The sequence below is a fragment of the Dysidea avara genome, chromosome 1 (genome assembly GCF_963678975.1).
Source record: "Dysidea avara chromosome 1, odDysAvar1.4, whole genome shotgun sequence".
Classification (NCBI taxonomy): Eukaryota; Metazoa; Porifera; class Demospongiae; order Dictyoceratida; family Dysideidae; genus Dysidea; species Dysidea avara.
Window position 1 is genome coordinate 24,090,767 of NC_089272.1, and position 23,201 is coordinate 24,113,967.

Below are 23,201 nucleotides of genomic sequence, written 5' to 3' on the forward strand. Positions count from 1 at the left end.
GTATCAGGGTAGCACAAACAGTGAATAGTTGATGTATATTTACCTGATGAATAGTTTGTGTCTTTGTTACACGTTGTGGGCACGTAATGTCTTGAATATATTGGAGTACAAGCCAAGTCCATGACCATCAACAGTAGGAACGGCCAAAAATAATGTATACCTGGAAGAACATACTCGAGTGTGTGGAGGGCTCCTGTGTGCTAGGAAATTGAAGTTGGCTGTTGGCATATCTAAATGCATATCTTTCTTACCAATGCGATAGATAAACCGCGATCTGGTTATGAGTAACTCCTTTTAATAATGAAACAATATAGCTACAAATGAATTGTTGAAAGGGGTTTGTTATACTGTAATGATCGTGGTTTTTATACGTTGTTTATTAGCTACTATTTTTTTAACAGACGCAAACAAAAGAATTTGTATAAGGCTTTATATGTAACTTCTTATCTGTAAACAGTAGAATGAAATTGCTAATTTCATGTTAGGTAGCTCCTTGTTTTATCACTTCCAGCAACCATAGCAGTTCTTTCCATCTCGTTTATCCATATTAACGATTCATAACAGCTGTTATTATGCAGTCACCAATCTATCTTGGTTAAAGCAACATAAACAGTATAATGTGGGGGTGGAGAAATAGAAGGTTGAATGCAATGCCTCCTCATTTTTGAATTCACCTTGTTTACTCATTAGCCAACTTACTTTGCCAGGATTTAGCATCATCGGTGAGTTTCTATTCGTGCATGCAATTAAATTTTAGAGGCCATCTAAGTGCATATCTTTCTTGCTGATGGAGTTTGGCTTGCAAAATGTATTGTTAGAGAACAGTATATTTTGGTAGTTCTCTGTGCATTGGTGACACGTTTTCACAGTACAAACTTCAAACATGACAATCTCACCGAAGTAGTTTGAACAAGCATGCATTTTGAGATCAAAATTTACTAAAAATGATGAAATTATATGTTTTACAAAGAAAATTTTACGTACGTTGTAATGAAGCCAATACTGAGGAAAGGAAGTTATAACCAATTAAACCTATACACCATCTTATTCACCTACTCATGCAAAGTTTACAAATATTTGTTTCATTTCTGTAGCCCCAATGGTTTGCGTGAAATGTGCATTTGTTTACAATGAAGTAAACGTAAACAACATCATCGCCATTTTTCTTCAATAAAACCACTTTTATCAATTCACACGGTAGTGTGTCGTGCGACACAAGAAGCTGGCACACCACATGGTGAATATCAAGACACAGTGTTATGCGGCCCAAGAAGCCGGTGCGCCACACCTTGAGTATACTTACAGGAAGAAAGAAAACGTCATTTTCACACCTTTGTATCTCGGTGATCCCTTATCTGATTGGAGCCAAATTTGCTACAGAGTTGTCCGCCAGCCAGGGGAGTCTACAGTCCAAATTGGAAGAAAATCGCTCTACTTGTTTCTGAGATACGAGCTGCTAAAGTTTCGATTTTTTTCTTCTTCGTTTTTTTTTCTTCTACGTGTTTTCGCACAGTTGTAAAAATTGCTATAAAACACAAACGCGTACTACGATCACCTTGAAATGTGGCACACAGAAAGGGAGTCCAAAGGCGAATCCTAGCATTAAAGTTGGTGCAAATCCGATGGATGGTTCAGGCGTTATGACCGATTATTCGCGTAAAACAAGATCGATTTGTTGTCACGCCTACAGGATAAACCGCTTCATGGAATGAGTTGAAAATTGCTATGTAGATGGAGTAACCATCGTAGGAGTGCCTTTTGGTGGTTTGAAAGGAATCGATATAAAGACCATAGAGATATGACACAAAATCCAACTTGCGTAACAATTACGCGATCGATTTTTATGAATAAAAAAGTATTAGTTTTCACGCCTACTAGGCAAACCGCTTAGAGCAATGAGCTGAAAATCGGTGTATAGCTGGAATAATCTTCATAGAAAGTAGTACAGAAGAATCGGATTACAAACCACTGAGTTATGATTCGAAAGCCAACTCCGTGTAGCAAATGCGAGATCGAGATACTCTAATAGAACAGTCACCCTAATAGAGCATTCGGCTAATTTATTACTCCATTATAGAATTCTATTACATTACAAGTTATTCTGTAGGGAATTCAGCTGCAAACAGTTAATCTTATAGACAGTTCAGCTAGAAGCAAGTCACCCTGTGGAGAGTTAAGCTACAAATATATCACTGTAGAGATTCAGAACATTACAAGTCACACTGAAGAGAGTTCAGCTATAAACAAGTCATGCACCCTGTAGAGAATTCAGCTACAATTAAGTCACTCTCTAGAGAATTCAGCTACACACAAGTCACTATGGAGAGAGTTCAGCTACAAACAAATTACCCTGTAGAGAGATCAGCTACAAACAAAACACTTTGCAGAGAGTTCAGCAACAAATCAACTTGTAGAGAGATCAGCTAGAAACAAATCAACCTGCAGAGTGATCAGGTACAAACAAATCAGCTTGTAGAGAGATCAGTTACACACAAATCAACCTGTATAGAGATAAGCTAGAAACAAATAACCCTGTAGAGAGTTCAGCTACAGAAAATCACCCTGTAGAGACATCAGCTAGAAACTAGACACAATGCAAGGAGTTCTGCTACAAGCAATCACCATGTAGAGAGTTCAGCTAAAACAAATCAACCTGCAGAGAGATCAGCTACAAACAAATCACCTTATAGAGAGTTCAGCTACAAACAAATTACCCTGTAGAGAGATCGGCTACAAACAAATCAACCTGCAGAGAGATCAGCTACAAACAAATCACCTTATAGAGAGTTCAGCTACAAACAAATTACCCTGTAGAGAGATCGGCTACAAACAAATCAACCTGCAGAGAGATCAGCTGCACACAAATCAACTTGTAGAGAGATCAGCTACAAACTAATTACCCTGTAGAGAGATCAGCTAGAAACTGGACACAGTGTAAGGAGTTCAGCTACAAGCAAATCACCCTGTAAAGAGTTCAGCTACAAGCACATCAACCTATAGAGCGATCAGCTAGAAACAAATCACCCTGAAGAGAGGTCAGCTACAAAAAATCACATTGTAAAGAGATTAACTACAAACAAAACACTTTGCAGAGATTTCAGCTGCAAACAAATCAACCTTTAGAGCGATCAGCAATAAACAAATCAACTTGTAGAGAGATCAGCTAGAAACAATTCAAACTGCAGAGAGATCAGCTACAAACAAATCAGCTTGTAGAGAGATCAGTTACACACAAATCTACCTGTAGAGAGATAAGCTAGAAACAAATCACCCTGTAGAGAGTTCAGCTACAAAAAATCACCCTGTAGAGACATCAGCTAAAAACTAGACACAATGCAAGGAGTTCAGCTACAAGCAATCACCCTGTAGAGAGTTCAGCTAAAACAAATCAACCTGGAGAAAGATCAGCTACAAACAAATCACCTTATAGAGAGTTCAGCTGCAAACAAATTACCCTGTAGAGAGATCGGCTACAAACAAATCAACCTGCAGAGAGATCAGCTACACACAAATCAACTTGTAGAGAGATCAGCTACAAACAAATCATCCTGTAGAGAGATCAGCTAGAAACTAGACACAATGTAAGGAGTTCAGCTACAAGCAAATCACCCTGTAGAGAGTTCAGCTACAAACAAATCAACCTGTAGAGCGATCAACTAGAAACAAATCACCCAGAAGTGAGGTCAGCTACAAAAATTCACTTTGTAGAGAGATCAACTACAAACAAAACACTTTGCAGAGAGTTCAGCTACAAACAAATCAACCTTTAGAGCGATCAGCAACAAACAAATCAACTTGTAGAGAGATTATTTAGAAACAAATCAACATGCAGAGAGATCATCTACAAACGAAATCAGCTTGTAGAGAGATCAGTTACACACAAATCAACCTGTAGAGAGATAAGCTAGAAACAAATCACCCTGAGGAGAGTTCAGCAACAAAAAGTCGTCCTGTAGAGACATTAGCTAGAAACTAGACATGGGAGTTCAGCTAGAAGCAAATCACCCGGTAGAGAGTTCAGCTAAAGCAAATCAACCTGCAGAGAGATCAGCTACAAAAAAATCACCTTATGAGAGTTCAGCTACAAACAAATTACCCTGTAGAGAGATCGGCTACAAACAAATCAACCTGCAGAGAGATCAGCTACACACAAATCAACTTGTAGAGAGATAAGCTACAAACAAATCACCCTGTAGAGAGATCGGCTAAAACAAATCAACCTGCAGAGAGATCAGCTACAAACAAATCACCTTATAGAGAGTTCAGCTACAAACAAATTACCCTGTAGAGAGATCGGCTAAAACAAATCAACCTGCAGAGAGATCAGCTACAAACAAATCACCTTATAGAGAGTTCAGCTACAAACAAATTACCGAGATCGGCTACAAACAAATCAACCTGCAGAAAAATCAGCTACACACAAATCAACTTGTAGAGAGATCAGCCACAAACAAATCACCCTGTAGAGAGATCAGCTAGAAACTACTATAGACACAATGTAAGGAGTTCAGCTACAAGTAAATCACCCTGTAGAGAGTTCAGCTAAAACAAATCAACCTGCAGAGAGATCAGCTACAAACAAATCACCTTATAGATAGTTCAGTTACAAACAAATTACCCTTTAGAGAGATCAGCTACAAATAAATCAACCTGCAGAAAGATCAGCTACACACAAATCAACTTGTAGAGAGATCAGCCACAAACAAATCACCCTGTAGAGAGATCAGCTAGAAACTAGACACAATGCAAGGAGTTCAGCTACAAGCAAATCACCCTTTAGTGAGCTCAGCTACAAGCAAATCAACCTGCAGTGAGATCACCTACAAAAACGCACCTTGTACAGAGTTCAGTTACAAACAAATTACCCTGTAGAGAGAACAGGTAGAAGAATTCACCTTGTAGAGAGTTCAGAAACAAAGAAACCACCATGTAGAGAGTTCAGCTGCAAACAAATCACCCTGTACAAAATTTAGTTACAAACAAATCACCCAGTAGAAAGATCAGCTAGAAGAAGTTACCTTGTGGAGAGTTCAGCTACAAAGAAACCATCATGTAGAGAGTTCAGCTACAAAGAAATTACCCCATAGATAGTTCAGCTAGAAGAAGTCACCTTGTAAAGGGTTCAGCTACAAAGAAACCATCATATAGAGAGGTCAGCTGCAAAGAAACCACCATGTAGAGTGTTTAGCTGCAAAAAATCACCTGTAGAGAGTTTAGCTAGAAACAAATCACCCTGTAGAGAGATCAGCTAGAAGAGGCCACCTTGTAGACAGTTCAGCTATGAAGAAACCAACACATAAAGAGTTCAGCTGCAAATAAACCACTTGTAGAGATGTCAGCTACAAATAAATCCCCCTGTAGAGGGATCAGCTAGAAGAAGTCACCTTGTAGAGAGTTCAGCTACAAATAAACCACCATGTAGAGAGTTTAGCTACAAACAAATCACCCTGTAGAGAGATCAGCTAGAAGAAGTTACCTTGTCGATAGTTCAGCTACAAACAATTCACCCTGTAGAAAGATCAGCTAGAAGAAGTCACCTTGTAGAGTGTTCAATTACAAAGAAACCATCATGTAAAGAGTTCAGCTGCAAACAAATCGCTCTGTAGAGAGTTCAGCTACAAAGAAACCGCCATGTAGGGAGTTCAGCCTCAAACAAATCACTCTGTAGAGAATTCAACTACAACAAATCACCCTGTAGAGAAGAAGTTACCTTGTAGAGAGTTTAGCTACAAAGAAACCATCATGTAGAGAGTTCAGCTACAAAGAAACCACCATGTAGAGAGTTCAGCTACAAACAAATCACCTGTAGAGAGTTCGGCTAGAAACAAATCACCCCGTAGAGAGATCAGCTGGAAGAAGTCACCTTGTAGAGAGTTCAGCTACAAAGAATTCGAAACCATCGTGTAGAGAGTTCAGCTGCAAACAAATCACCCTGTAGAGAGTTCAGCTACAAAAAAATCACACTGTAGAGAGTTCAGCTAGACGAAGTCACCTTATAGAGAGTTCAGCTACAAAGAAACCATCATGTAGAGAGTTCAGCTATAAAGAAACCACCATGTGAGGCTTAGCTGCAAACAAATCACTTGTAGAGAGTTCAGCTAGAAACAAATCACCCTGTAGAGAGACCAGCTAGAAGAGGTCACCTTGTAGAGAGTTCAGCTAGAAAGAAACTATCCCGTGTATATTTCAGCTACATTTCAATTCACCCAGTAGAGAGATCAGCTGCAAAAAATATCCTATGGGGAATAATGGGCATGTAATAAATATATGTATATAATTTGTATAATTACTAATAAAATCAAAAATATTTGAAGTATTAAAAATCTTCTTTAAGTTCTTTTCTTCTTCCTGTGGTAAAGAAAAAAACACATGGGTTAAAAAAGCCCCAAAGCCAGCCATAGGCCGGCTTTGCAGTATACAAATACAAAAAGAAGTGATATCTAATCAAAAACAGCCAAGCTGTAAATAAAGGTGCAGCCCCCAAAAAGGCCATGGTGAAAAAAGATGTGAAATCCAAGGTGGTGGCCAAGAAATGGCTGTGATGGTAGGTTAATAGTTAAATTTTAATAACGACAATTCAGGTGAATTTTGTGCCGCTTGGTCTTGGCACCAAATTCACCTGAATTGTCGTTATTAAAATTTAACCATTAACCTACCATCACAGCCATTTCTTGGCCGCCACCTTGGATTTCACATCTTTTTTCACCATGGCCTTTTTGGGGGCCGCACCTTTTTTACAGCTTGGCTGTTTTTTGTTTAGATATTAACAAGAAGAAAGAAAAAGCAAGTTTCACACCTATGTAGCTCTGTGATCCTTAATCCGATTAGAACCAAGTTTGCTAGAAAAGTGCTGACCAATCAGGGAAGGCTGCATACCAAATTTGAAGAAAATCACTCCAGCCATTTCCGAGATAGAAACGAACTCAATTTCATTTTAATTTCTTCGTTTTTTTTTTTGCTTCTTCATTTTGCACACTTCACCAAATCCGCCATAAAACACGAATGCGTGCTCCAATTGGGCTGAAATTTGGCACACTTAAACGGCTTATAAAGCAGATCTCAGTGCCAACTTTGGTAGGAATCCAATGCACATTAACAGAGTTATGATCAATTATTTGCATAAAATAAGGTCGAAGGTCTGTCAGCCCACAGTGTAAACCGCTTGAAGGACTCAGCTGAAAATTGCTATGTAGATGGAGTAACCATCGTAGGAGTGCCTTTTTGTGATTTGAAAAGATTCGAGATAAAGACCATGGAGATATGATACAAAACCCAACCTGTGTCACAATTATGCAATCGATTTTTATGAATAAAAAACTATTAGTTTTCACGCCTATTAAACAAACCGCTTAGAGCAATGGGCTGAAAATCGGTATGTAGCTGGAATAATCATCATAGAAAGTCCTTGAGTATTACAGAAGAATCGGAGTACAAACCACTGAGTTATGATTTGAAAGACAACTACGTGTAGCAAGTGCGAGATCGAGATACTCTAATAGAATAGTCACCCTAATAGAGCATTCGGCTACGTTACTCCATTATAGAACTATATTACATTGCAAGTTATTCTGTAGGGAGTTCAGCTACAAACAGTTAATCTTATAGACAATTTAGCTAGAAACAAGTCACCCTGTAGAGAGATCAGCTAGAAGAAGTCACCTTGTAGAGGGTTCAGCTACAAAGAACCATCCTGTAGAGAGTTCAGCTGCAAACAAATCACTCTGTAGAGAGTTCAGCATCACCCTGTAGAGATTTCAGCTGCATACAATTCACCCTGTATAGAGAGATCAGCTACAAAAAAAGAATTTAACTTGTAGAGAGTTCAACTACAAAGAAAGCATCATGTAGAGAATTCAGCTGCAAGCAAATCACCCTGTAGAGAGTTCAGTTACGAAAAGATCACCCTGTAGAGAGTTCAGCTAGAAGAAGTCACCTTGTAGAGAGTTCAGCTACAAAGACCCCACCATGTAGAGAATTCAGCTGCAAACAAATCATCCTGTAGAGAGTTCAGCTACAAACAAATCACCCTGTAGATAGATCAACTAGAAACAAGTCTCCCTGTAGAGAGATCAGCTAGAAGAAGTCACACTGTAGAGAGTTCTGCTACAAAGAAACCATCATGTAGAAAGTTCAGCTAGAAACAAGTCACACTGTAGACAGATCAACTAGAAAAAGTTACCTTGTAGGGAATTCAGCTGCAAATAAGCCACCCTTTAGAGAGTTCAACAATGAACAGATAACCCTGCAGAGAGTTCAGCTAGAGTCAAGTAAACCTGTAGAGAGGATCCTGTAGAGAGTTCATCTACATACAAGCAAATAACCCTGTCGATAGTTCAGTTACATTTCAAGCCACCCAGTAGAGAGATCAGCTGCAAAAAAAGTTATCCAGTAGGACATGTAATAAATATGTAACTGGATCTTGGAAAAACGATCCAAATCGCACATTAGAAGTTTCGAGGTAAACGGTTTTAAAGAATTCAAGCCAGCATAGCTCTCCAAGGATAGCAAGCACGCGTATGAAACTTGCACTAAAGATGCATCAATCTGTTAACTTTCAGACCACTTCCAGTACTTATAGCTGCTTGTAGAGTTTCCCACCAAATAAGATAGAAAATCTGAGCTGTTGGAAGAGCGAAGTAGTATCACGAGTGCTCACAAAGGGGTGGAGGGTGGGGGGTGGCAGGGTGGGCAAGGGTTAAACCTCAAAATGGAGACTGACCATGATAGGAGTTCAGAGACAAGATTACAGGACTGTACTGGCTCTTTAGTGGTTGATATGTAGCAGAATCTACACAAAAAACGTCTGGCCAACATTGTCAGGCTGTCCACCTGTAAACCACTGATTCTTGCCAAGCCAGATCTTTCACAAGGCCTAAACCACCATTCGAGCTCTACACAGTCCCCAGATGGGACGTCTGTTGAAACCAGCCTCGAGTAGTTTGAGTAGTGCTGAGTGTCAAAACTACTAATACAATAGTGTAGCTATCCACTAGTGGTGTTAGTTTGATTTTGCCTCATGTGCGATTTGGAACGGTTTAGTAAAATCTGGTCACATGTGTGCATTATATATTTAATCAAAAACAGCCAAAGTGTAAAAAAAGGTGCGGCCCCCAAAAAGGCCATGGTGAAAAAAGATGTGAAATCCAAGGTGGCGGCCAAGAAATGGCTGTGATGGTAGGTTAACGGTAAAAATTTTAATAACGACAATTCAGGTGAATTTGGTGCCGCTTGGTCTTGGCACAAAATTCACCTGAATTGTTGTTATTAAAATTTTTACCATTAACCTACCATCACAGCCATTTCTTGGCCGCCACCTTGGATTTCACATCTTTTTCCACCATGGCCTTTTTGGGGGCCGCACCTTTTTTTACAGCTTGGCTGTTTTTGATTAGATATCACTTCTTTTTGTATTTGTATACTGCAAAGCTAGCATATGGATGGCTTTGGGGCTTTTTTAACTCATCTCTTTTTTTCTTTACCACAGGAAGAAGAAAAGAACTTAAAGAAGATTTTTAATACTTCAACTATTTTTGATATTATACAAATTATATACATATATTTATTACATGCCAATTATTCCCCACTGGATAATTTGTTTGCAGCTGATCTCTCTACTGGGTGACTTGAAGTGTAGCTGAACTATCTACAGGATAGTTTCTTTGGAGCTGAACCCTCTACAAGGTGACTTCTTCTAGCTAATCTCTCTGTAGGGTGACTTTTACCTAGCTGAACTCTCTACAAGGTGACTTCTTCTAGCTGATCTCTCTGCAGGGTGACTCTTGTCTAGCTGAACTCTCTACAAGGTGATTTGTTTGTAGCTGAACTCTCTACAGGGTGCTTTGTTCACAGCTGAACTCTGTAGAGTGATTTGTTTGTAGCTAAACTCTCTACAAGGTTCCTTGTTTCTAGCTGATCTCTCTACAAGGTGACTTCTTCTAGCTGATCTCTCTGCAGGATGACTTGTATAGCCGAACCCTCTACAGGGTGACTTGTATAGCCGAACCCTCTACAGGGTGATCTGTTCGTCACTGAACTCTCTACAGGGTGATTTGTTTGTAGCTGAAGTCTCTACTGGGTAAATTTTTTTAGCTGATCTCTCTACAGGGTGATTTGATTGTAGCTGATCTCTCTACAGGGTAACTTGAACTCTCTACAGGGTGATCTGCTTGTAGCTGAACTCCCTACAGTATAGTTTCAAGCTGATCTCCCTACAGAGTGTTTTGCTTGTAGCTGAACTCCCTACATTGTGTATAGTTTCAAGCTGATCTCCCTACAGAGTGTTTTGCTTGTAGCTGAACTCTCTACAGGGTGATATGTTTGTAGCTGAACTCTCTACAGGGTGATTTGTTTGCAGCTGAACTCTTTGCAGAGTGATTTTTAAAAATAAATGAACCCCCTACAAGATGATTTGTTTGTAACTGAACTCTCTACAAGGTTACTTCTTCTAGCTGATCTTGCTACTGGGTGACTTGTTTCAATCTGAACTCTTTCTAGGGTAATCTTTTCATAGTTGAACACTCTACAGAGCGATCTTTTACTAGCTGAACTCTATCTACTTGGAGCTGAGCTCTCTACAGGGTAACGTGTTTCTAGCTGATCCCTCTATTGGGTGACTTGTTTCTATCTGAAGTCTGTACAGAATGGTTCTTTTGTAGCTGAACTCTCTACAAGGTGGGTTCTTCTAGCTGATCTCTGTAACTTGTATCTAGCTGATCTCTCCACAGGGTGGTTTGTTTGCAGCTAAACTCTCTGCAGGGTGATTTTTTGAATAAATGGACTATCTACAACATGATTTGTTTGTAACTGAACTCTCTACAAGGTGACTTCTTCTAGCTGATCTCTCTACAGGGTGACTTGTTTCTAGCTGATCTCTCCACTGGGTGACTTGTTTCAAGCTGATATCTCTACAGAGTAAATTGGTTGTGGCTGAAATCTCTACAGGGTGTTTTTTTATAGCTGAACACTCTACAAAGTGACTTTTTCTAGCTGATTATACTGAACAGCATGATTTGTTTCTATTTGAATTGAACTCTGTACAGGGTTATCTGTGCGTAGCTGAACTCTCTACAGGATGATATGTTTGTAGCTGAACTCTCTACAGGGTGATTTGTTTGCAGCTGAACTCTCTGCAGGGTGATTTTTTAAATAAATGGACTCTACAGGATGATTTGTTTGTAACTGAACTCTCTACAAGGTGACTTCTTCTAGCTGATCTCTCTACAGGGTGATTTGTTTCTAACTGATCCTTCTATTGGATGACTTGTTTTTAGCCAAACTCTGTACAGGATGGTTCCTTTGTAGCTGAACTCTCTACAGGGTGGCCATGGTTTATTTGTGACTGGGCCTGCAAAAATAGGGCATGTGGGCACATAAAAATTGCCTAATTTTTCCAACTGTGATTCATCATCACCTCATATTCCATTGTTGGTCGGCCATGAAATTTTCAGCACTTATTATTAAACATTTAGTTGACTTTAAAACACAAGTGACAGAAAATATTCCATCCCAATACTGATATATGAGATGTTATGTAGTAGGGTATAGTTTGTGCCCACATGCCCTATTTTTACTGGCCCAGTCACATTTGTAGCTGAACTCTCTACAAGGTGACTTCTTCTAGCTGTTCTCTGTAACTTATTTCTAGCTGATCTCTCTACAGGGTGATTTGGTTGTAGCTGAACTCTTTAAAGGGTAGTTTCTTTGTGTCTAAACTCTCTACAAGGTGACTTCTCCTAGCTGATCTCTCTACAGGGTGACTTCTTTGTAGCTCGTTTCCTCTTTAGGATGATCTGTTCATAGCTGAACTCTCACAGGGTAGTTTTTTTGTAGCTGAACTCTCTACAAAGTGACTTCTTCTAGCTGATCTCTCAACAGCATGGCTTGTTTCTACTTGAACTCTCTACATGGCGATCTGTTTGTAGCTGAACTCTCTTCAGTGTGACTTGGCTTGTAGCTGAACTGTCTTTAAAATTAACTGTTTGCAGCTGAACTCCCTACAGAATAACTTGCAATGTAATAGAAAATTCTATAATGGAGTAAGTCATAAACGTAACTGAGTGCTCTATTAGGGTGACTGTTTTATTAGAGTATCTTGATATCGCAATTGCTACACATAGTTAGGGTCCGCAATGAAAAAATTTGATAATCACGAAATTATTCCTTTACTATTTCAACCTGTAGGGCATATCAAAGTATTTTTGTACGTACCAATAAACCTTGTTTATCTTTCTCCATACAACGAGAATCGCAATTGTTTTGTACTGAAAATCGTGAAAAATTGTGCGCTCTCTGGATGAAGCATGGGTTCCTTCCCATACTTGGCATATATAGTCCAGGTCTATACCTGATTATAACCCACAGCAGAAATCAATTGATTTGCTACTGTGGATTTGGTATGGAGCTACTCCTTGCCAAAAATCTGCCGAAAATCACGTATTTTTTGTATTCGGAGCAACCCAGCAATCAACAAAAGGAAAGTCCACAAACCTTCACTATACAGCAATATAGTTTGGTCATCACTTTCTTCCATCAAATTAAGTGGTATGAAATTTCTTCCTGTGCGACTGAGACTAAAATGGGAGGTGTGGCTGCAATAACTCCAAGTTTTAGTTTCTCCAGCAAGTTATTTAGGTTTCAATATTATGTTCTGACCTCCTAATGGTATTAGTTTCCAACTAGAAATGGATCACGTGATTATAGATTGATTTTTCGTGTGCATTATGGCTATACATGGTTAGCTACATATGTAGTAGTATAATCCAGTCAAATTTCACTAGTATTTTAATCAACATTTGACTGAGACACCACTGGTGAAGCATAAAGTTAGACATAGTAAAACTCGGGCCTACCAAAAATGGCAGTGTTGTTTGAATGTAAGATCGAGATGCTCTAATAGAACAGTCATGCAAACAGTTTCCAGTCTCTCTATATACTATTCCAGTATTCTGTTCTCTTTAGTAAGAAAGCGGAATCCATAAACAGGAAGAATAAAATATCACTGTAAAAGTGCAATTGGAAAGAAACCTAAACAGTATCAGATTAGTGGTTGGGGGCACACCGTGAATGAATCCACATTATGAGTGCATTGCTATACCCAGAGGCAATAGTTTTAGAGACAAGATTAGCTAACAAGAATAATTATACTGCTACAGTTTCAATTACCACAACAATGATTCTATTCAGTTGCAGGGGCATTTCAACAATAAATATTGGTATGAATTGGCACCCTTGCACTACTAAAATTAATGGCACAACACACACTTTTGTTTAATTAGCTATACCTTCATACTAAACTGTAACTGTAAGTTTTGTACATTCAATAATTGTAATGATGTGTATAGGTCCTTCTAGCATATTGCTAAGTAAAATTCATCACACAAACTAGCTTTCAAATTTTAATGGTACTAATATCAATCTATTGTGCAAAGTTGCAATTTTCCTGTGCCTTATACTCCCTGGTGGAGGCTCTGCACAGTAATAAATACAATACAATACAATACAGTATATAATTATAATTTTAATGGTACAAATGCATAACTATATAATTATATTTTTATTAATTTTGCAAGCTTTTAAATTTCTGTTTTGCTTGTAGGATGTGTATGCAATTTTATGTTGAACTATAGACTGTGTATGGTATATAATTGGTAACATATTGCATGTCTGAGATGTAGACATTTACTATAGATATCTTTTTATTATGAGTCGTAAATTAAAGACTTTTGTTACTCGGTATAACATGCAGTTTCAATGGCCTATGTCTTTCCACTATGCTGGGACCTATTACCTTAAACGTGACTTACAATGTTATTTCTAAAGTACATGTGATTTTCTTCAATGACTTATAAACCTCACATAAATTCAGGAATGGCTATACACATGCATAGACAGCTCTACAAAGTGCATGTTATACATATTATTATAGAGCACTCAGTACATCGTGGCTGTTGGTATAACAGTTTCCCAACAGTCCTTCCACGGTATTTCTCACGATAAAGCCAAAAATAAGTAATACCCTTCCGTCAGATAGCTATATGGGTGAAAAACCTAAAATCTCTTGTTTGTTAAAAGCTCATATAATACAATATAGCACAGAGTAACTGTCTGCAGCCTGCTGTAAAAAAATAAAATTGAGGACATACTTGATCTAATCTCTCTACAGGGAGATTTGTTTGTTGCTGAACTCTCTACATGGTGGTTTCTTTTTAGCTGAACTCTACAAGGTGATTTCGTCTAGCTGAACTATCTTTTTCCATAGTTGCATGAACTCCCTACAAGTTAACTTCTTCTAGCTGACCTCTCTACAGGGTGAATTGTTTGCAGCTGATCTCTCTACAGGGTGACTTGTTTGTAGCTGATCTCTATACAGGTTACTTGTTTCTAGCTGATCTCTAGAATTCTTTTCAGGGTGACTGCTCTATTAGGATGACTGCTCTATTAGAGTATCTCGATCTCGCACTTACTGCACCAAGTTAGATTTCGTGTTATAACTCTGTAGCTTTAAGTCTGATTCTTCTACACCATTGAAGAGCCTTTCTAAGATGAGTACTCCATCTGTACAACGAATTTCAAAGCATTACCCCAAACGGTTTTTCTGGTAGGCGTGGAAAGTAGCCGTTTTTTATTAGTTAATCTCGATTGCATAATTGTTACACACTTTTGGTTTTTTCGTTGTATCTTCCTGATTTTTAGCTCGATTTCTTTCAAACCACAAAAGTTTTGAGGTTCAATAGTTAACCTATTCACCCACCGATTTTCAGCTTCTTCCCATACGCGGTTTACCCTGTAGGCGTGACAACATATTGGTGTTATTTTTCGTGAATAATCACTCATAACTCTTTGCTTGTTTATCGTAGTCCACCCAAAGTTGGAATTGAGATGCACCTTTATACTCCCCTTCTGTGTGCCAAATTTCAAGGCAATCGGATAAGGCATTCGCATTTTATAGCAGTTGTTGTAAGTGTGCGAAAAGAGGAAGAAAAATAACAAGAAAAAAAACCCCAAGAAACTAAGCCATTTTTTGAAGTCGCATATCTTGGGAACGCTTGATATGATTTCGCTCAAATTTGGAATGTGGAGTGCTGAAGTTAGAGGGCGTGTGTGAAAATTGTGTTTTCTTTCTTCCTGTAAATATACTTACGGGTGTTGCGTGCTGGCTTCTTGAGCCGCACGACACACTACCATGTGTCTTGATTATTGTCCTTAGTGCTTACAGTGTGACAAATAAAGCCGAACAGTGTCCAAACAAATCTATTTTAATAATAATATTGGTCTTACATTTTGTTATCTGATTGTCATGTTTCTGAAGTATGTGTTAATTGTGACTTGTGATGCCATTACTTACCATGTTATATAATATCTAATCCAAAACAGCCAAGCTGTAAAAAAAGTGTGCGGCCCTCAGAAAGGCTATGGTGAAAAAAGATGTGAAATCCAAGGTGGCGGCCAAGAAATGGCTGTGATGGTAGGTTAGTGGTAAAAATTTTAATAATGACAATTCAGGTGAATTTTTGTGCCGCTTCACAAAAATTCACCTGAATTGTCGTTATTAAAATTTTTACCACTAACCTACCATCACAGCCATTTCTTGGCCGCCACCTTGGATTTCACATCTTTTTTCACCATAGCCTTTCTGAGGGCCGCACACTTTTTTTACAGCTTGGCTGTTTTGGATTAGATTTCATTTCTTTTTGTATTTGTATACCCCAAAGCCGGCCTATGGCCAGCTTTGGGACTTTTTTAACCTATGTTTTTTTCTTTACTACAGGAAGAAGAAAAGATGAAGTAGATGTACTTTAAATATTTTATCAGTAAATGTACAAATTATATATACTGTATAATACATATGTGACCGGATTTGCGAAAAGGGGTCCAATTTGCCAACTTTGACAATTGATAACTTCAGTTTGGAAAGAGCTATTGCCTTGATATTTGGGCAGTGGTGAGCACCACTATAGCTGAATACATGGTGAAATGTTCAGGTTAATATGTTACTTGAACACTGAGTTATGGTCTCCAACATTTACGGAATTGGATGTGTGTGGAAGACCCCTTTTCGCAAATCCGGTCACATATATTGATTACAGAAATCTCCATGGTGGTTTCTTTGTAACTGAACACTCTACAAGGTGACTTCTTCTAATTGCTCTCTCTACAGGGTGAATTGTTTGTAGCTGAACGATCTACAAGGTAACTTCTTCTAGCTGATCTCTCTACAGGGTGATGTGTTTGTAGCTGAATTTTGTATAGGTGATTTGTTTGCAGCTGAGCTCTTTACAGAATGGTTTCTTTGTAGCTGAACTCTCTAAAAGGTAACTTCTTCTAACTGATCTTTCTACAGGGCAATTTGTTTCTGGCAGAATTTTCTACAGGGTGATTTCTTTGCAGCTGAACTCTCTACATGGTGGTGTCTTTGTAGCTGAACTCTCTACAAGGTAATTTCTTCTAGCTGATCTCTCTACAGGGAGATTTGTTTGTAGCTGAACTATCTACAAGGTAACTTCTTATAGCTGATCTCTACAGGGTGATTTGTTCGTAGTTGAATTCTGTACAGGTGATTTGTTTGCAGCTGAGCTCTTTACAAAATGGTTTCTTTGTAGCTGAACTTTCTCCAAGGTAACTTCTTCTAACTGATCTTTCTACAGGGTGATTTGTTTGTAGCTGAACTATCTACAAGGTAATTTCTTCTAGCTGATCTCTCTACAGGGCGATTTGTTTGTAGCTGAATTCTGTACAAGTGATTTGTTTGCAGCTGAGCTCTTTACAGAATAGTTTCTTTGTAGCTGAACTCTCTACAGGGTGATTTGTTTGTAGCTGAAATCCCTACAAGGTAACTTCTTCTAGCTGATCTCTCTACAGGGTGATTTGTTTGTAGCTGAACTCTCTACAGGTGATTTGTTTGTAGCTGAACTCTACAAGGCGATACTTCTAGGTGATCTCTCTACAGGATTCCTTGTTTCTAACTGAACTCTCAACAGGGTGATCTGTTCATAGCTGAACTTTCTACTGGGTGATTTGTTTGCAGCTGAACTCTCTAAATGGTGGTTTCTTTGTAGCTGAACACTCTACAATGTGACTTCTTCTAGCTGAACTCTCTACAAGGTGACTTGTTTCTAGCTGATCTCTCTACAGGGTGACTTGTTTCTAGCTGAACTCTCTACAGGTGATTTGTTTGTAGCTGAACTCTCTACATGGTGGTTTCGTTGTAGCTGAACTCTCTACAAGGTAACTTCTTCTAGCTGATCTTTTTCACTGCATATTTGTTTGTAGCTGAGTTCTCTACAGGGTGATTTGTTTGCAGCTGAACTCTCTACATGGGAGTTTCATTGTAGCTGAACTCTCTACAATGTGACTTCTTCTAGCTGAACTCTCTACAGGGTGACTTGTTTCTAGCTGAACTCTCTACAGGTGATTTGTTTGCAGCTGAACTCTCTACATGGTGGTTTCTTTGTAGCTGAACTCTCTACAAGGTAACTTCTTCTAGCCGATCTTTCTACAAGGTGATTGAGTTTTTTGCAGCTGAACTCTTTACATGGTGGTTGCTTTGTAGCTGAACTCTCTAAAAGGTGACTTCTTCTAGCTGAACTCTCTACAGGATGATTTGTTTGCAGCTGGATTCTCTACGTGGTAGTTTCTTTGTAGCTGAACTCTCTACAATGTGACTTCTTCTAGCTGAACTCTCTACAGGGTGACTTGTTTTTAGCTGATCTCTCTACAGGGTGACTTGTTTCTAGCTGAACTCTCTACAGGTGATTTGTTTGCAGCTGAACTCTCTACATGGTGGTTTCTTTGTAGCTGAACTCTCTACAAGGTAACTTCTTCTAGCTGATCTTTCTACAGGGTGATTTGTTTGTAGCTGAATTCTCTACAGGGTGATTTATTTGCAGCTTAACTCTCTACAAGGTGACTTCTTCTAGCTGAACTCTCTACAGAGTGATTGATTTTTTTTGCAGCTGAACTCTCTACATGGTGGTTTCTTTGTACCTTAACTCTCTACAGGGTGATTTGTTTGTAGCTGAACTCTCTACAGGGTGATCTGTTCATAGCTGAACTCCCTATAAGGTAACTTCTTCTAGCTAATCTTTCTACAGGGCGATTTGTTTGTAGCTGAGTTCTCTACAGGGTGATTTGTTTGCAGCTGAACTCTACATGGTAGCTTCTTTGTAGCTCTACAATGTTACTTCTTCTAGCTGAACTCTCTACAAGGTGACTTGTTTCTAGCTGATCTCTCTACAGGGTGACTTGTTTCTAGCTGAACTCTCTACAGGTGATTTGTTTGCAGCTGAACTCTCTACATGATTGTTTCTTTGTAGCTGAACTCTCTACAAGGTAATTTCTTCTAGCTGATCTCTCTACAGGCCGATTTGTTTGTAGCTGAACTCTCTACATGATGGTTTCTTTGTAGCTGAACTCTCTACAAGGTGATTTCTTCTATAGCTGATCTTTCTACAGGGTGATTTGTTTGTAGTTAAACTCTCTACACGATAGATTCTTTGTAGCTGAACTCTCTACAAGGTGATTTCTTCTATAGCTGATCTTTCTACAGGGTGATTTGTTTGTACCTGAACTATCTACATGATGGTTTCTTTGTAGTTGAACTCTCTACAAGGTAACTTCTTCTAGCTGATCTCTCTACAGGACAATTTGTTTGTACCTGAACTCTCACATGATTGTTTCTTTGAAGCTGAACTCTCTACGAGGTGATTTCTTCTAGCTGATCTTTCTACAGGGTGATTTGTTTGTAGCAGAACTCTCTACAAGGAAACTTCTTCTAGCTGATCTCTCTACAGGGAGATTTGTTTGTAGCTGAACTCTCTATACATGATTTGTTTGCGGCTGAATTCTCTACATGATGGTTTCTTTGTAGCTGAACTCTCTACAAGGTAACTTCTTCTAGCTGATCTCTTTACAGGGTGAATTGTTTGTAGCAGAACGATCTACAAGGTAACTTCTTCTTACTTATCTCTCTACAGGGTGATTTGTTTGTAGCTGAACTTTCTACAAGGAAACCTCTTTTAACTGAGCTCTGTACAGGGTGAATTGTTTGTAGCTGAACTATCTACAAGGTAACTTCTTCTAGCTGATCTCTCTACAGGATGATTTGTTTGTAGCTGAACTATCTACAAGGTAACTTCTTCTAGCTGATCTCTCTACAGGGTGATTTGTTTGTAGCTGAATTCTGTATAGGTGATTTGTTTGCAGCTGAGCTCTTTACAGAATGGTTTCTTTGTAGCTGAACTCTCTACAAGGTAACTTCTTCTAGCTGATGTATCTACAGGGTCACTAGTTTGTAGCTGAATTCTCTACATGGTGGTTTCTTTGTAACTGAAGTATCTACAAGGTGACATCTTCCAGCTGATCTTTCAACAGGGTGATTTGTTTGTATCTGAACTCTCTACAAGAAATCTTCTTCTAACTGATGTTTTAACAGGGTGAATTGTTTGTAGCTGAACTCTCTACAGGGTGATTTGTTTGTAGCTGATCTCTATACAGGTTACTTATTTCTAACTGATCTCTTGAATTCTGTTCAGGATGACTGCTCTATTAGGATGACTGCTCTATTAGAGTATCTCGATCTCGCACTTGCTACACCAAGTTGGATTTCGTGTTATAACTCCGTGGCTTTAAGTCTGATTCTTCTACACCATTGAAGAGCCTTTCTAAGATGATAACTCCATCTGTACAGCGATTTTGAAAGCATTACCCCGAGCGGTTTACCTGGTAGGCGTGGCAAGCATAATAATAATAATAATAATAAAATAAAAATATTAAAAATTAGCTAATCTCGATTGCGTAATTGTTACACACTGTTGATTTTTTCGCTGTATCTTCCTGGTTTTTAGCTCGATTTCTTTCAAACCACAAAAGGTTTGAGGTTCAATAGTTAACCTATTCACCCACCGATTTTCAGCTTCTTCCCATACGCGGTTTACCCTGTAGGCGTGACAACATATTGGTGTTATTTTTCGTGCATAATCGCTCATAACTCTTTGTCTGTTTATGGTATTCCAGCCAAAGTTGGTACCGAGATGCGCCTTTATACCCCCCTTCTGTGTGCCAAATTTCAAGGCAATCGGATAACGCGTTCGAGTTTTATAGCAGTTTTTGTAAGTGTGCGACAAGAAAAAGAAAAATAAGAAGAAGAAGAAGAAGAAGAAGAAAAAAAAAACGAAGAAACTTAGCCAATTTTTGAAGTCGCATATCTCGGGAACGCGCGAAGCGATTTCGCTCAAATTTGGAATGTAGAGTGCTGCAGTTGGGGGGCATATCCACAGCAAAAATCGTCTTGTTTCATCAAGGAAGCACAGAGCTACGGAGGTGCGAAAATTGCGTTTTCTTTCTTCCTGTCAATATACTCTCTGGTGTTACGCGCCGGCTTCTTGGGCCGCACGACACACTACCGTGTGTCTTGATTACTGATTTTTCTATTTGGTTATCCTTGAAAATGCATTAGGTACCTGTGTATACTTAGTACTTTTTTGTGAATCACTTGCTTTATTCATGTAATATTCTGAATGGTCAGTCTACAAAGAAGTGGTCACTCATGAGAGGTTTTTATCTAGCTCATATACTGTTCTGAATAAAATAGTTATGTGGTGAAAAATTCATGTCATTATTAGTTTCCTATCTAGATTTACGACACTTTGAATATTGTGTTTGGTGTCATGCGATATATTATGTAAAAAGCATTGAAAATACTGTACACAAAAATCATCACACTGTCAACCTCTTTTGCTTATATCTTTTGATAGGAACCATCAATTGAGGTGGGGTTTGCACTAAAATGACCCTGAAACATAGCACAATATTTGTCATACCAATGAATGCATGGAATGTTAATTACTTAATATAGTTGGAATTCTCTACTATAATGCACATGAAAAATCAATCTGTAATCACGTGATCCATTTCTGGTTGGAAACTAATACCATTAGGTGGTCACAACATAATATTGAAACCTAAATCACTTGCTGGAGAAACTAAAACTTGGAGTTATTGCAGCCACGCCTCCCATTTTAGTCTCAGACACATAAAAAGAAATTTCAGGCCGCTTAGTTTGATGGAAGGAAAGCTCAGATCCATAAGAAACTTGCGCTGTGCATGCAGTGATAACCAAACTATATTGTTGTATAGTGAAGGTTTGTGGACTTTCATTTTGTTGATTGCTGGGTTGCTCCGAATCCAAAAACATGTGATTTTTGGCCGATTTTTGGTAAAGAGTAACTCCGTATCACATCCACAGTAGCAAATCGATTGATTTCTGCTATGGGTCATAATCAGGTATAGACCTGGACTATATATGCCAAGTATGGGAAGGAACCCATGCTTCATCCGGAGAGTGCACAATGTTTCACGATTTCCAGCACATAACAATCGCGATTCTCGTCGTATGGAGAAAGATAAACAAGGTTTATTGGTACATGCAAAAATACTTTGATATGCCCTACAGGTTGAAATAGTAGGGGAGTAATTTCGTGATTTTCGATTTATTCATTGCGGACCCTAACATAGTTGGCTTTCGAATCATAACTCAATGGTTTGTAATCCGATTTTTCTGTACTACTGCAAGGACTTTCTACGATTATTATTTCAGCCACATACCGATTTTCAGCTCATTGCTCTAAGTGGTTTGCCTGGTAGGCGTGAAAATTATTGATAATTATATTCACGAATCTCAATCGCACAAATTTACACACCTTCAGTTTCGTGTCATATCTCCATGATCTTAACTTTAATTGTTTTGAAACCACCAAAAGGCACTCCTACAATGGTTAATCTATCCACAAACCAATTTTCAACTCATTCCATGAAGCGGTTTACCCTGTAGGCGTGACAACAAATCGATCTTGTTTTACGCGAATAATCGGTATTAATTCCCAAACCATTCATCGTATTTGCACCAAATTTGATACTAGAATTCGCCATTGGACTGCCTTTATGTGTACCACATTGCAAGGTGATCTGATTACGTGTTTGTGTTTTATAGCAAATTTTCAAAGTGTGCGAAAAGACAAAGAATAAGATTAATAAGAAGAAAAAAACCAAAGAAATAAAAATGGAACTTTGGCCACTCATATCTCGGAAATGGCTAAGAGGCTGCACAACACACTACCATGTGTCTTGATATATATATCTAATCAAAAACAGCCAAGCTGTAAAAAAAGGTGCGGCCCCCAAAAAGGCCATGGTGAAAAAAGATGTGAAATCCAAGGTGGCGGCCAAGAAATGGCTGTGATGGTAGGTTAATGGTTACATTTTAATAACGACAATTCAGGTGAATTTTGTGCCACTTGGTCTTGGCACCAAATTCACCTGAATTGTCGTTATTAAAATGTAACCATTAACCTACCATCACAGCCATTTCTTGGCCACCACCTTGGATTTCACATCTTTTTTCACCATGGCCTTTTTGGGGGCCGCACCTTTTTTTACAGCTTGGCTGTTTTTGATTAGATATCACTTCTTTTTGTATTTGTACACTACAAAGCCGGCCTATGGCTGGCTTTGGGGCTTTTTTAACCCATGTGTTTTTTTCTTTTCCACAGGAAGAAGAAAGAACTTAAAGAAGATTTGTAATACTTCAATTATTTTTGATTTTATTAGTAATTATACAAATTATATACATATATTTATTACATGCCCATTATTCCCCACAGGATGTTTTTTTGCAGCTGATCTCTCTACTGGGTGACTTGAAATGTAGCTGAACTATATACAGGATGGTTTCTTTGTAGCTGAACTCTCTACAAGGTGACCTCTTCTAGCTGGTCTCTCTACAGGGTGATTTGTTTGCAGCTAAACTCTCTACATGGTGGTTTCTTTGTAGCTGAACTCTCTACATGATGGTTTCTTTGTAGCTGAACTCTCTATAAGGTGACTTCGTCTAGCTGAACTCTCTACAGGGCGATTTTTTTTGTAGCTGAACTCTCTACAGGTGATTTGTTTGCAGCTAAACTCTCTACATGATGGTTTCTTTGTAGCTGAACTCCCTACATGATGGTTTCTCTGTAGCTGAACTCTCTACAAGGTAACTTCTTCTCTACAGGGTGATTTGTTGTAGTTGAATTCTCTACAAGGTGGTATTTTTGAGGCTGAACTCTCTACATGGCAGTTTCTTTGTAGCTGAACTCTCTACAGAGTGATTTGTTTGCAGCTGAACTCTCTACATGATAGTTTCTTTGTAACTGAACACTCTACAAGGT

At 38.6% G+C, this 23,201-nt stretch overlaps 1 protein-coding gene across 1 annotated transcript in view; it reads left to right on the forward strand.

Annotated features, from left to right (window-relative positions):
* LOC136237452 (uncharacterized) overlaps nucleotides 1-23,201 on the forward strand; it is a 326,109-nt gene that overhangs the window by 49,734 nt on the left and 253,174 nt on the right. The window lies entirely within an intron of this gene.